The sequence below is a fragment of the Vulpes lagopus genome, chromosome 9, assembly GCF_018345385.1.
Source record: "Vulpes lagopus strain Blue_001 chromosome 9, ASM1834538v1, whole genome shotgun sequence".
Lineage (NCBI taxonomy): Eukaryota > Metazoa > Chordata > Mammalia > Carnivora > Canidae > Vulpes > Vulpes lagopus.
Genome location: NC_054832.1, coordinates 17,246,998 through 17,260,757, shown reverse-complemented (window position 1 = coordinate 17,260,757; position 13,760 = coordinate 17,246,998). Strand labels below are relative to the sequence as shown.

General features: G+C 37.0%; 1 non-coding gene across 1 annotated transcript; it reads right to left on the bottom strand.

Moving 5' to 3' along the window:
• Window positions 1–11,237: 11,237 nt before the first annotated feature.
• On the bottom strand, window positions 11,238–11,345 carry LOC121499249. Its single transcript, XR_005990073.1, has one exon. It is a non-coding gene; the product is annotated as a U6 spliceosomal RNA (small nuclear RNA).
• Between the last annotated feature and the right edge of the window lie 2,415 nt (window positions 11,346–13,760).

The following is a 13,760-nucleotide window of genomic DNA, read 5'->3' as shown; positions in this document are numbered from 1 at the left end:
GAAAAAAGCCTGGCATATGTGAGTGCTAAAATTGGAGTGATCTCAAATGCTTATCAACCTGTGACTCTACCAAACTCTTAGAGAAAATGCCAGTGAATAGTGAATGGCCATATATTTTTGAATGGTGATTATCCTTTGATTTCATCCTTTCTCAAATTATACCCTAAAATACTTGTGCTGTTTTCCAGAATATTTTCTGCCTATGGTATTAAAAATTCTTGGTGCAATGTCTTCCTAAAATGACAACTCCATCACTCTGCTTAAAGTCATTCAAAAAATAAAAAGTATAAGCACTCATATATGCCAGCCAGGCTTCATTTTTTTTAATTCATTTTTGTGGGTTTTTTTTACTAGATTTAACATATTTAGAAGGACAATATATTACTACTATCAATGAGCCCACTGGTATATTGTGAAAGAAACAGATGTGTTTATATGCATACCCTCACACTCGTATAATGATTTGTGATAAATCCTAATCCATATTCCTTATAAAGGTTTTCTCTGATCTTCTCACAAAGCAACTACTGCCTTCTCTTCTTAGAAAACACCTTTAGCCACACTTCCATTTGGTTAATACTTATTAGACCTGTAGCCATTTTTATGGCTTAAAGTTCTAATCAGTACTGGAATTGATACACTGGAGATAGTGGGGAGTGTATGAAAGAAGCTAAGGCATCACCCAGACTAATAGCAGGAATTACAGTCTTGATTGGGGTGAGAGGGAAGAATGGAGATCTATTTATAAGTTTGTTGCATATGGCTTTACTTCCCAAACTTTACACGTGAAATTTATATTCAAACAAACCTGAGTTCAAATTCTGTTCTGCCCCTTATCAGTGCTGAGAGCTTTTAAAAGTCTTCAGTCTCCTAGCCTGAATTTTCCCATCTGTCAAACTGAGATAGTAAAACTTGCTGTGCAGTGTTGAAATATCAAATAATGAGATAATACATGTACGGGGCTTAGTGAAGTGCCTGGCACATAATAAGTACTTAATAAATGGTAGTTACAATTATAATTATTCATGCTGATTACCATGAATTCATTTATCCAGTCAACAAGGAAGAGTTAAAATTTTGCTATCATATTTTCTCAATTCAGAAACCAACATCTTTTCACATTTTAATATTTTTGAAATTGAAGTGACAACTACATTAATCATCCCAGTATATAATTTTTTTCTTCTGAAAAGACGTCTTTTAAGTTTTGGTATTATCCTACAGTGACAGTATCCTAGTGCTAGCTACCATGCTAGAAGGTAGACAGTGATGAAAACAAGTAAGAAAGCCCTGGCCTCTAGGAATTTGCAGACCCTAATGCCTGGCAGAGAGGCCACGTGGCAGAAGAAGAGTTGAAGAAGAGTTGCTACTACCTACTTTGGTATCTTATTCTAATTGTTGCAAAGATTTAAGGTACCATAAGCCAATTAGAGAATCCGAAGAATATCACAGCCTTTCTCTTCAGGACAAAATATACATATATATATTAGTTTTATGTGCAATCTTGGGAGTTTTGCAGACTCTCCAAACATAATCCATGGTCTCTCCCTCCCCCTCAAAAATCTATGAAATCTAGATAAGAACTCTTGCTTACCCTTTTCCGAAAAATCCCTAGTTACCCTGCAGGTCACTTTTATGATCTATAATCTCATGAGTTTATGCATAAGGATGTCCTAAAGATGAAGAGTACAGTGCAGAGCAAAGAATCACTGGCTCCAAAAAGCTCTGACAATAGTTTATGCTGGGCTGGGAGCCAAAAGAATCAAATTTAAGGGAAGAGAAAAGGAGGTTTATATAAACCTTAAGAAAAACAATGTACAACTTGTTACTTTTCTCATTCATTCAGTGCAGTTCAACCAGCCACAGAGCCACTGTTTGATTTACCATCCCATTAGATGACCCATCTTTATAGCCCCATGCTCATTACTCCAAATCTAGACTTGCGGTTTGGCTGTGTATCAAGGCTGTAACTATAAACGTCAATATAAGGGTGATAAAAATCAAAGCAATCTATTCTCAGGAAGCCAGTGTGCAAATGCATCATTATAATTTAATTTTTTCTACAATTTATAAAACTCTGGCCAAAGTGCTTGTCAGATAAAAGTTCCTTTTAGCCTCGAAGTCCCACTCTAAGCACAGGTAATGACAGTGCTTAGTTACTGGATACTTAAATTACTGGAATAATTTGAAGTTCTAGGGTACTAAAGGCTGATAGTAGCAACACAAATCCAAATTTAGCTCAACACCTGACTAGACCCACTCAACCCCATACACAGTAACTGCCTGATAGAAAAAGAGGCATATCCATTTCTCAGCATAAACATTATTCACCTCAGTCTCTGTACTTCATAACATGATGTGCAGCAATGAATCAAAATGATGAGACACATTAAAAACAAAAAGAAATAAACAAAAACAAAATGCCACTGTCAAGAGATAAAGCAATCAACAGAACAAGACTCAGATGACTGAGATGCTGGAACCATCAGGCAGGAACTTCAAAATAACTATCACTAATGTTAAAGAATATAGTGGAAAAGGTAGACAATATGCATGAATATTAGGGGAATTTAAACAGAGAGATGTAATATAAAATAAGAATCAAAGGGAAATGCTAGGATTCAGCAGCTGAAGGGGTACTGAATTAGGTAATTGCTGAGCTGCTTTAACTCTGGCATTCTGTGACTACAAGACAACCACTCCTAGAGGGTAAGAGAAGAAAAATCAAAATAAGGAAAAGGATGGTTTATGTGGGGAAAATATGGCGTAGCTGATAGTCTCCCACTGGAATTGTTCCTTCACATCTGCAATTTAAAACATAAAAAGGAATGAGAAATTACTGCACACATCTCTGGTTATGAAGTAAATTCTATTAAAATAAAAAAAAACCTAGTGGGATACCAATATGAGCCACTAGGCTCTTCTAACAAAGTCAATTCACTAGGCTGCATTTAAGGGCACTATAAGTCTGTACTGGCTCAATTTAGATGAAGGCTTGGAGCATCCAGGGAGTTCCTCTAGAGGTCTATACTCCAAAGAGAGAAAATCTCAATTCAAAGACCAAAGTTGGGACACAAGTACAGAATTAGGGTCTTAGAGTAGGAAATATTCATTTGTGGTATAGTGGCTACAAGAACAGAGAGATGAGCTAAGCCAGAAATCAAACATGGTCATCAAAATCCAATTATTAAATACAATCAAGAAGAATGAAAATTCTATAAAACACCAGACACGGACATTGAAGCTGGGTATAATCAAAATTTGGGAAAAAAGAGGGAATTTAGTAGTTTTGAATATAAACAGTGAGAATAGTAAATTGACCCAAGTTGGAAACACTTTTTCAGTTTTTCATGGAGCCCAATCCTTGAAGCTAAGGCTGACAACAGAGACTCTAGAATCTAGATTCAAGAAAAAAGAATTCTCAGGTAGGACACAATGATGAACATTATCTACACCTGCCAAAAAAAAAAGAGCTGTAATAATTATTATCCTGTTGCTGACGATTTACAATGTTCAAAAACAATTAAAGGACAGGTCAAAAGTAAATGCATAGAAAATTCCTCAGTGGTTCTCAACTAGAGGTGAAATTACCCCACTGGGGGCTTTTGGATATTCAGGAAGGGGGCTGACTGTTATTTAAAAAACAGGGAAAATATACTATTGGCATGTGGAGGGTGAGTACCAAGGGCTCTAAATGTCCTATAGCAGGTGGTGTAGGTGAAGAAAAATAATTTTCCTTCTACCTTCTTAGGGTAAGGGGCCCACTAATCAAACTGGGAAAAAAAAGGCAGGTTAACAAGAAAAAAAGTTTTAAGTATGTACAAACTATTTTTAAAAAGAGACAACAGATCCAAAATGAAGTCACTTGTGCTAACCCCATGTCAACAAACCAAGACTTAATACCTAACCTAATTGTAATTTCAGCCTCTCCCAGGAATGTAATCTTAACCAGTCATTCTGGAATTACCTGGTCAGCACTATGAGGTAATCCCCCAAAGAAAGATGACCTCGCCTGAAACAATCAGCACTTTGTTAGAATAACCTCCTTTGTCCTGCCTCCTTCTGCCCATAAGTCTTCCATTTTCTTCAACTCTTTAAAGCTTCATTCTGTTTGCTAGATGTGATGCTGCCCAACCTGAATTGTTGAATAAAGCCAGTAAGAACCTTAAAATTCCTCAGTTGAATTTCATTTTTCAATAGTACACACAGGAGTTCACAAAGAAAGATGTGGCTCAAGGAGGCTTTTTACCTTCTTAGGCTAAGCAAAGGAAAAGAGTAAATAAAGACTGTCTTGCTATGCAGATGGGAGTCTCCCAGGTGATAAGACTTGCCTCCAGAGTGTAGATCTCTTCCTAATATGGAGACATTTTTACAAGTGGAAATTTCCTTTTTGAATATAAATTTCCTTTAAAAGGGGAGAAATTTATATTCTACTTTTAGGCAGTTAGGAGGAGGTAAAGAGCTTTTCTGCACCTAGTGGTTCTCAGTGTCCCTTTACTTGAAATGATCTGTGTGCCTAAAAGGCAAAATTTGGGGTAGCATATCTTGATACCCTTAGTGGATCATCCCATGAAATGAAAAGTAGTCCATCCCAAAATGCCAATATCATCTCTATGAAGAAATCAATCAGATTGATTTGAGACTCAAAGCATAATAAAGAAAGGAAGAGCACAAGAGACTATGATCTGCCTTTGTGGCTTATGAACAAATTAGAAATGTAAATACTATGTTGAAAGATAGCTAAACATTATAATTAATACAAATTATTACTTAACTTTTCTGTGCCTGTTAGGGAATAATACTAACTACCTCATAGGGATGTTAAGATTTAATTGAGTTAATATATTTAGAGCATTTTGAGTACTTGGCACACAGTAATCCATAAGGAATACATTGTTTTTATTTCATTATTTCTAAGAAAAAATTAAATCATGAATGTTTCCATTAAAAAAAAAAAACACTTGCTTGAATAGTCTTGACTCCATAATTAAAAGTTTTCCCCATCACTACAGATGCTTTTTTCCTCTCTAGCTCCCTAACCCTACCCATTGAAGGAGATGTACAGTGAAAGTCCTTTCCACCAAACCCCAATGCTTCTCCAAGCAGAGACTGCACAGTTCAAGGGAATTCAGAAAAAACAAGCTGTCTCTGCCAAAACCTATTTCCCAAAAATCATCAGACCTGCTCTGGCCCCAGCAAGGTCACAAGTAACAGGTAGCTAGCCGCAGCTTTTCTCAGCCTGCTAATTACAAGTCCCATTCCTCATTCTGTGCTGCTCAAAGAACCTTGTGAGTCAACTCTGATGGCACAACATATAATTCTCAATCTTGTTGAAGGTCCTTTGTTGGGTTAGTGGGCGGTGCTCCCAAGAAAGGCTTAAAGGGGGCTCAGCCCTGCCTACCAGCACTACAGTGGCCTGGGTCCACTGCTCTGTTCTGATCCTTTAACATTTCCCGGGACATTGCCTACATCATTGGCATGCTTCAGTACCCAATGCCCTTTCTCATAGAGATGCAATCATTTGCCTCTTACAGGATTCTTCAGCTTCATTTTACCACAAATGAAGAGATTTGGAAGATTGAAAATCTAGAGACAGTTTGGGGAATCAAATAATTAATATGCTGATTATGTCTTGATCCATGGACCTGTTTAGGAAAAAGCATGGCTATATAAATATAAGCCTATTTTATCATCCCAGGAGCCTAATTACAAGCCAAAAAAAAAATTACTAACAATCAGTTTAAGGGGAACTGAGTCTAAGGTAGAGAATATTTTCTGAACTCTGCTATAGCTTCTACCTCAATCTAAGAAAAAAATTCCCTGACTACAGAAAAACATATTTTCTTCTAATAATATGTATCACTAAGATAAAGTAATTAAAAGCCTAGGTATGGGTTTGAATCTTGACTCTATAATTTATAAGATATGAAACTTTTGTAAGTTTTTTGATGTTTCTGAGGTTCAATTTCCTCATTGTTAACTTAATGACGATAGTATTACCAACTTCATAGGTTTGCTGTGAGGATTAAATGTGATAATGTACTTAAAGCATTTAGCAAGTTCCTAGCATATAGAAATTTTTCAATGAATAATGGCTGTTTTTTACCGTATTTATTATTTTCATCAGCATGATGACCATTAATTACTGTATTACATGGCTCCTCAACTAATTAGGAGCTTGCTATTCATTTTATTGGCAAATATTTATCAATCACCTACTATGTGCTAGAAACTATCCTAGGGATTGTACATAAGGCAAAGAAAGTTTCTCCCCAGATGACGTTTACATTATGACACCTTGTATGTGTGTTACGATTTTAAAATATATATTCAGTTTTTGTTCCTGGTTCCTGGCATGAAGTTTCTAAAACCCTTGGAATTTCCTGAGTGATAGAAGTGTATTTTGTTATTCATAATTATCCCCTTTTGACCATAACTGAATTTATACCAAGGAGGTGACTCATGGAGAGGAGTCCAGATAGCTTCAGGATGGAGGCTGGCCACCAGAAAAACCAACCACATGATTAGAAGGTTAGAACTTTCAGCCCCCGCCTAAGAGGTAGAACTGGAGGTGGGGTTCTGAAGATTGAGTTCGATTATCAATGGCCAATGATGTAATCAGTAATGCCTATATAATTAAGCTTAATAAAAATTCTGAAATGATGCAGCTAACGGAGCTTCTAGGTCAGCAAACACATCAAGATGCTGGCATGTCCTATGCATCTCTTCCATTTGGCTGTTCTTGAGTCATACCCTTTATAATAAGCCAGTAATTATTAAGTAAAGCACTTTCCTGAGTTCTGTGAATCATTCTAGTGAATTATTGAACTTGAGGAGCAGCTCATGGGGACTCCTAAACCTGTAGTTGGCCAGGCAGAAATGTGGGTAGCCTGGGCACCTCATTTTTAGCTTTTATCTGAAATAGGAGCAGTCTCATTGGACTGAGCCCTTAACTTGTGAGGTCTGCACTTACCCCAGGTAGTTAGTATCAAAAACAAATTAAATCATTAGATACCCTGTTGGTATCAGAGAATTCGAGAATTGGTTAGTATTTCATAAAAACCATAGTGTATATGTATAATGGGAGGTGTTAACAAGATATAATAGACAAGGAGATGGACAGACTGATGAGAGAGACGGGACTCAATCATTTCAGATAATGGTAAGTGATTTGAAGAAAAGGACAGAGTGGTGGAGGGGAGGAAAATCATTTCCCTCTACCCTTCTCAATTCTTATTTGACAGCCCTGTAATAAAAGACAGATTGACAAAACAAAAACAAAATATACATTAGAGATACCCAGTGAAAATTAGTAACTCTCTGAGGTGGCTTAGAATTCAGACTTAAAAACCATCTTCATTGGGAAAGGCGGGGAGGGGTGCAGTGTAACCCTTTTAGAGGACAGGAAATAATTTTTAGGAAAGATGAATGGGCCCTTAGAATGGATGAGAGGTGTGATAGTCTCTGACAAAGTTTGTCTGGGTGTGGTCAATGTCTAATCTCTTCTGAGATAAGTCAACCTTTCCTGGTTGATGAAACTCCTGGAGAGGGTATTTGAAACAATTGAGTTCTTTTGGAAGAGCTGTCTGATGGCAGGTAAGGGACGTTCAGAGAAAGCCTGTGCTTTCATTGACTACTTTACAAGTGCCTATAGTTCAACATAATCAATATACCAAAAAGTGGCGTGTTTGAAAGTAGCATATTCTGCTGTTGTTCACTAGTGTGAAGAATAACAGGTGGTGGCCACATTTGATAAGGTAGTTGGGGGCAATCTCTCAGATGAAATACAGCACTAGATGCAGCAAGTAGATGACTCTCGCTGAAACCCTACACATTAAGCAGTATTTTCTTCATTTTATAAAAAGAGCTACTGCCACAGAATGAGATTAAATCATTTGCCATGGCCACCCAGCTAAAAAGTGGCAGAGCTAGAATTCTTATCTCATCTGTCTCATCACCCCAACATTCCTTACCTATGTGAATCTAGTGCTTGCTGCCCAGAAGGATATTCCATAGGGACGAAAATGGTCTATATCTGTGCTGCCTGATAGTCCATATGTGACAACTGATTGTTTGAAATGTGGCTAGTATAAGGAACTGAATTTTTTATTCCATTTAATTTTAATCATTTAAATGTAAACAGCCACATGTACCTAAGGATTTCTATCTTAGACAGTGAAGGTCTAGGATTTCTCCATTGTATGATGGCTGGAATCACTTAGCTCTATTTTGCTGATATTCCAGCACTTTTTGACTCTACCTTCCTTCTGAGAAAGATGTTGTCAGCTGGTAGCAAACACACCTGCTAAAGATTAGCTACATTAAACCCCCCACAGGCCTGTGTCATTCTAATTAGTCACTGTGTCTCAAAAAACAGGATATTAATTCTCTGTCTTTATTTCATTTTATAGTTTATATACATGTTTTTTAATGTTGAAAAAAAATCAATGTTTCAGGCACACCCAAATGCCAGAAGCCTATTAAACCCAAGGTGCAAGGGAGAAAAGCTGATTGAGACCACATGGCACTTTCATAGAATAAATCTTAGAGAAAAGAAAGGCAGTGTGACGGAAAAGCCTCTGCCTTATCAGATGGTGGCCATTGTAGCAACTCACGTTGTCAAGTAAACTTCACAGATAGCTTGACTTACTCTTTAGCACGGAAACCTAAAACAGGAAAGCAGCACTACAATGAAAAAGAACAACATCATAGTCTAAAACCAAGCTCTGGAACCTTCTCCATTCTGATGGACTGATGTGAGTCAAGCTATGGGGACACCACAAACCTAGCTCCGGAAGTGGCTAAAAAGACATGCTGCAGGGTCATACAGACCTGAGTTTCAGATCCAGCATATTTTCCTCACCCCCATTTCCTCTTTAAATTTGATGCTTCTGGGAGATTGCCAGATTTTGTCCCTTTAGCACTAACCCTTCAATATCAGTTTGATAATCACTTACCCTGGATGATTCCAAAAAAGTGAAGGAAGGTCCTTACCCTTGAAAAGCTCTCAATCTGGTGGTATGCAGCTAACATGCAGGAAACAAGCTGAGATTAAATGCTTATAGACAACGTGGATTTGCCAGTAAGTGCAGGCATTTAAAGAAAAAAATCAGTGAAAGGGATAATTTAAGACCATAAACATCTTATAGATATCTTTGTTTCTCTTTTTTACCTTGGCTGCAGAAACCAGATCTGTAGTTCAATTATTTCATTTATAATATCCCATGAAGTATGCATGTTTGTGGTACTGCCATGCCCTTGGCACTGAGGTTTGAGGGGTGGTTAATTTTCAATTTCTATTTTATGTTTTTGCTATTATTTGTTCTCCAAGTAACACTTTAACGAAGCTATCTGAGTTAAAAATAAATAATAATATAGACAAACCATCAGGTATTACCCATCTTTCAATTTATATATTTAAATATATTTTTTTCATGAGAATACTCATGAAAGTTATGAAGCCATTTATAAAAGCACACACACTCCAAAATTCGGCAATTAGCCAAAAACACAGAATAAGAATTAAGTAAAGGAAGCAATAGTAACAGAGATTTCCAAGTGTTTGAGATTAACTGCATACTATAATTGACCTTAATATTTTCTCTAAATTTGATAGCAGCTCATTTGAGAAAAGAGAAAAAAGAAGAAATGCATCCCTTTTCATTGCCCGACATAGACCATATATGCCAACATGCCCAACCCATACCATTCGATCTCAATGAGAAATCTTTGCATGCATACTGAGTACCCACAACAGGCTGAAGAAGAAGCAACACAACTCAGTACACCAGGAATTCACAATGAAGCAGAAAATTGGGCTACTTAAATAAGCAATGATACAGTTTTTGGTTCAGCAGGTACGATTCTTCTGAGAGGCAACACACAATTACAGAGAAACTTCCATGACTCCAGCATCCTACTTTACCTGTTCAGTGTAATGTAACCTTAGCAACCAAATGAGGGGATTATTTTTCTTCTCTGTTTTCCTGAGTGTCTCTGGAAGTTTCCACCCAAAGAACTGCCATGTGACTGGGGCCCAAGGGAATGAATAGAAGTTCTCAGGTGGGATATGGGAAAGATATTCCTGAGGGGGAAGTAGCATGAGCAATGAATCAGACACAGAAGTTCATAAACCCCAGAATTTGCAACAAGCCATGTGGTACCCTGAAGCTTAAAAGTAGAGAATATGAAGGAAAGTGGTAGAAAAGGAGACTAAAAACAAAGAACATTGTAATGTCTTTTATTTCCTTATGCATGCATCGACCTCTTAGTTCAATGATGACATAATAGTTATTTAACACATTAAAAATCAACAGTCTTGGGTGCATAGGTGGCACATTCAGTTAAGCACCCAGCTCTTGGTTTTGACTCAGGTTGTGATCTCCGGGTCATGAGATTGAACCTAAGTTGGGCTCCCTGCTCAATGCAGGGTCTGCTTAAGACTTTCTCTCTCCCTCCCTCTCTCTCTCTCTCTGCCCCTCCCCCTGCTCACACACTCACTCTCCCTCTCTAATATAAATACATAAATCTTTTTAAAAAATCAATGTTCAAAATCCAGAAGCCATAGGAAAAAACTAAAATGTACTAATTCATTTTAACTAAAGTATCTGCCATATATGCATGCACATAAAAGAGATTAATATCCACAATTAAGTATTTCTCATGCATATTTTTAGGCAAACTATATAAAGATGTAATTCACAGATATACGGACTGCCAGCTAATATATTAAAAGAAGATCAGCCTTATTGGTAATCATACAAATCTAAATTAAAACAACTAGAAACTATTTTTACCTAATAGATGGACAAATAAAAGATTGTTAATACATTGTAGGGGAGATGAAAATTTATCTCCACCCAACTTAAGTTTTCAACTGGGGCTCTTTAACAAGAAGACAAATTAACAAAGGAAAACCAGTTTATAAATGCATGCAGTGCACATCTCATGGGAAAAACTTAGAGGAACCCAAAGGGGCAGCCCAGGATTCCAGCTTCTATAGCATCTTCAACTAAAGACAATAATTGAGAGAGAAATGACAGGCCCAAATTTTAGATTGCTGCAGGTGGTGAACCAAGAGAAGGTAAATACGTGGAGGAAACTAATGGAGTAAGGTTTGTTTGCAGATTCCGCCGGTGCTGTTTCTGGACTGATAAGACTCTGTCTACAGTAAAATGAGAGTTTATATCCTGCCTCCAGGCAGACAATGGGAAGCTTTGCTCCTTCCTTTTTTTTTTTTTTTTTTTTAATGCTTCACAAATTTGCATGTCATCCTTGTGCAGGGGCCATGCTGATCTCTATATCGTTCCAATTTTAGTTTATGCGCTGCCAAAGCAAGCAAGCACTGCTCCTTCTTAATTGCCTTCAGCTTGAACTAATTTTTATGTCAAAGAGGCATATTTTGGAGTGACATATTCTGGTTTTCTGTAATATTATTTCACAAATATTGTGACAAAATGGTCACTTTCTTTCACTGTAGGCGAAAATATAAACTGGTTCAATATTCTAGAAGAGTGCTGGGTGTTATTCACCAGAGTTTACAAGGTGCATCCTGTTAGTTGAGCAATTCAACTTGAGGGAATCTGTAAAACCTATCCTACTAAAATACTTGCACTCAGGCACATTAATGGATGCCCACTGCAGTATTGTTTGCAATAGCAACAAGATGAATACAATGAAAATGCCTATAAGTGATATTACCATCATGTTATAGCTACAATATGGAACACAATGCAGCCTTGAAAAGAAAGTGGCTTTTAAAATGAAGAGCATTTATTTATATGTATCACCCAATGTATATTTATATATATCTCCACAATTAGTGCTAAATGACATAAACTAATGAATAGTATTTGTAGTATGATCCCATTCATGGTTTTTGAAAAACTAAATATGTGTACATGAACTTATGTAGGCACAGAAATTAATGAAAAGAAGTATGGAAGCCTAGGGTATAAAAGGTGGAGTCACTGTCTCTGTGGAAGGAATATGAGTGGGCGAGCCCTGTGAAATGGAGAGTGAGGCAGAAAGAGGGGCAAGGAGGAAGGTATAAAGAAGACTTTATTTTTATTCTATATGCTTTGATAGAATTTTAATTTTTCCATAATAGAAATGCATCCATGGATCTTATATTATTTTTCAAAATAAAAATAAATTAAAACTAGTTATATCACAGCACGAACACGTCATCATCCTGGTCATTCTTGATTACCAAGGAAGCTACATTGCCCAGACTGGCCAGGCCTCATTCTGATTTAGCCACCTCAGAGAGGTAAGCTAAGCCCTTGTATATCCCTGAAGAATCATATATTCTCAGAATTGTAAAGCATTTTAAGTCATCTACTCAATCTCTTATTCAAGTGCTTGAGATCCCTATTGAACATCTCTGCATTGATCTCCCAGCTTTTGCTAGATTCCTCTTCTAGAGACAAGAACCATTGCTTCCCATGGTCTCCTATTCTATCTTCCAGCATCTCTACCAGAAAGACCTCCCTTGTGTTAAGCCAAAATAAGTCTCTATCCCTAAGCCTATGTACTTCTGTGAACACAGTTTACAGGTCTCTCTTCACTGAGGAGAAAAAAGGAGGTCCTACTATCCTCCCCAGGTAAATTAGAAGAGCTTTCTCTCCATTTAATGTTGGTCATACCACTAACTATGGTGTATTATAATTGTTTATATACAATCAGACTAAAAGACCTGAACATGAAGTACCTTATCCCTAGTACCTAGATCAGGGTCAAGCTCATGGGAAGTTTTCAGGAAACAGTTGACAGATATGAGGGAGAATAGATGGATGGATGGATGGTTAGATGGGTAGATGGATGGATGGGTAGATGGGTGGACTTTTTAAGTTATTGCTTACTGAGCACTAACTTCAGGCTTGGAGCTCACTGTATCTGCTAAACAAACTATAAAGTAGTTATCATTATAATTATCTCCATTTCACTACTCAGAAAACAGTCTCAAAGAGTTTTGCTCATCCTAAATAAGGCCCATATTTAGCAAAGTTGGGGTCTGAAACTTGGATGGATGATTACAAAGTTTGTACTTTTAACGACTTCATCACAGTGCCATGAATTAATGAATGAATGAGAAAAAGATTGAACCAATCTACCAATTTCTTAAAGGATACCACAGTTTTGAAATTTCTCCATGTGCTTTGGAATTCTGTTACAGCTTTCAAAAGAAAGTACAGCTTCAATTTGGCTAACACCAACTTACATTCAGTCAGTTCCAAAAAAAATTTTTTAATAAAAAGCAATCATCAACCAGCCACCACTCCCTACATTTATAGGTGTGAAGTGGATAGGATTTATCTCTAGCCCCTGCTTTGAACTTTGAACAAATCTGAAGTCTCGTCTTTGGGGATCTGACAGGTGCAGCAGTGGAATGTTAAAATTTACACGAACATCATTTAAACTTCATTTAAGCCCCTCCCTTACTTTGGAAAGCCTTATATCAAATTTTGTAACAAAAAGAGAACATGCAATTTAAATTAAAGAGTTACGGGAGGTTTGGGTACTTTCCAGGCTGGGTTAGCAAACCCCAAAGGCTTCTAATTAGGTTTTCCTTCTGTTTCTTCTTAGTCTGGTCATCAAAACCATGTATGAGAATAAAGCAAATCAGATAGATTGCCTACTCTTCATTCAAGATATAAATTCATTATAGACAAAACATATCTTAAAGGATATTTTGCAAATACCTCCCAAATCTGCTGGATGGCCTAATGGTCTTTATTCTGGTCTAACCCATCCTTATA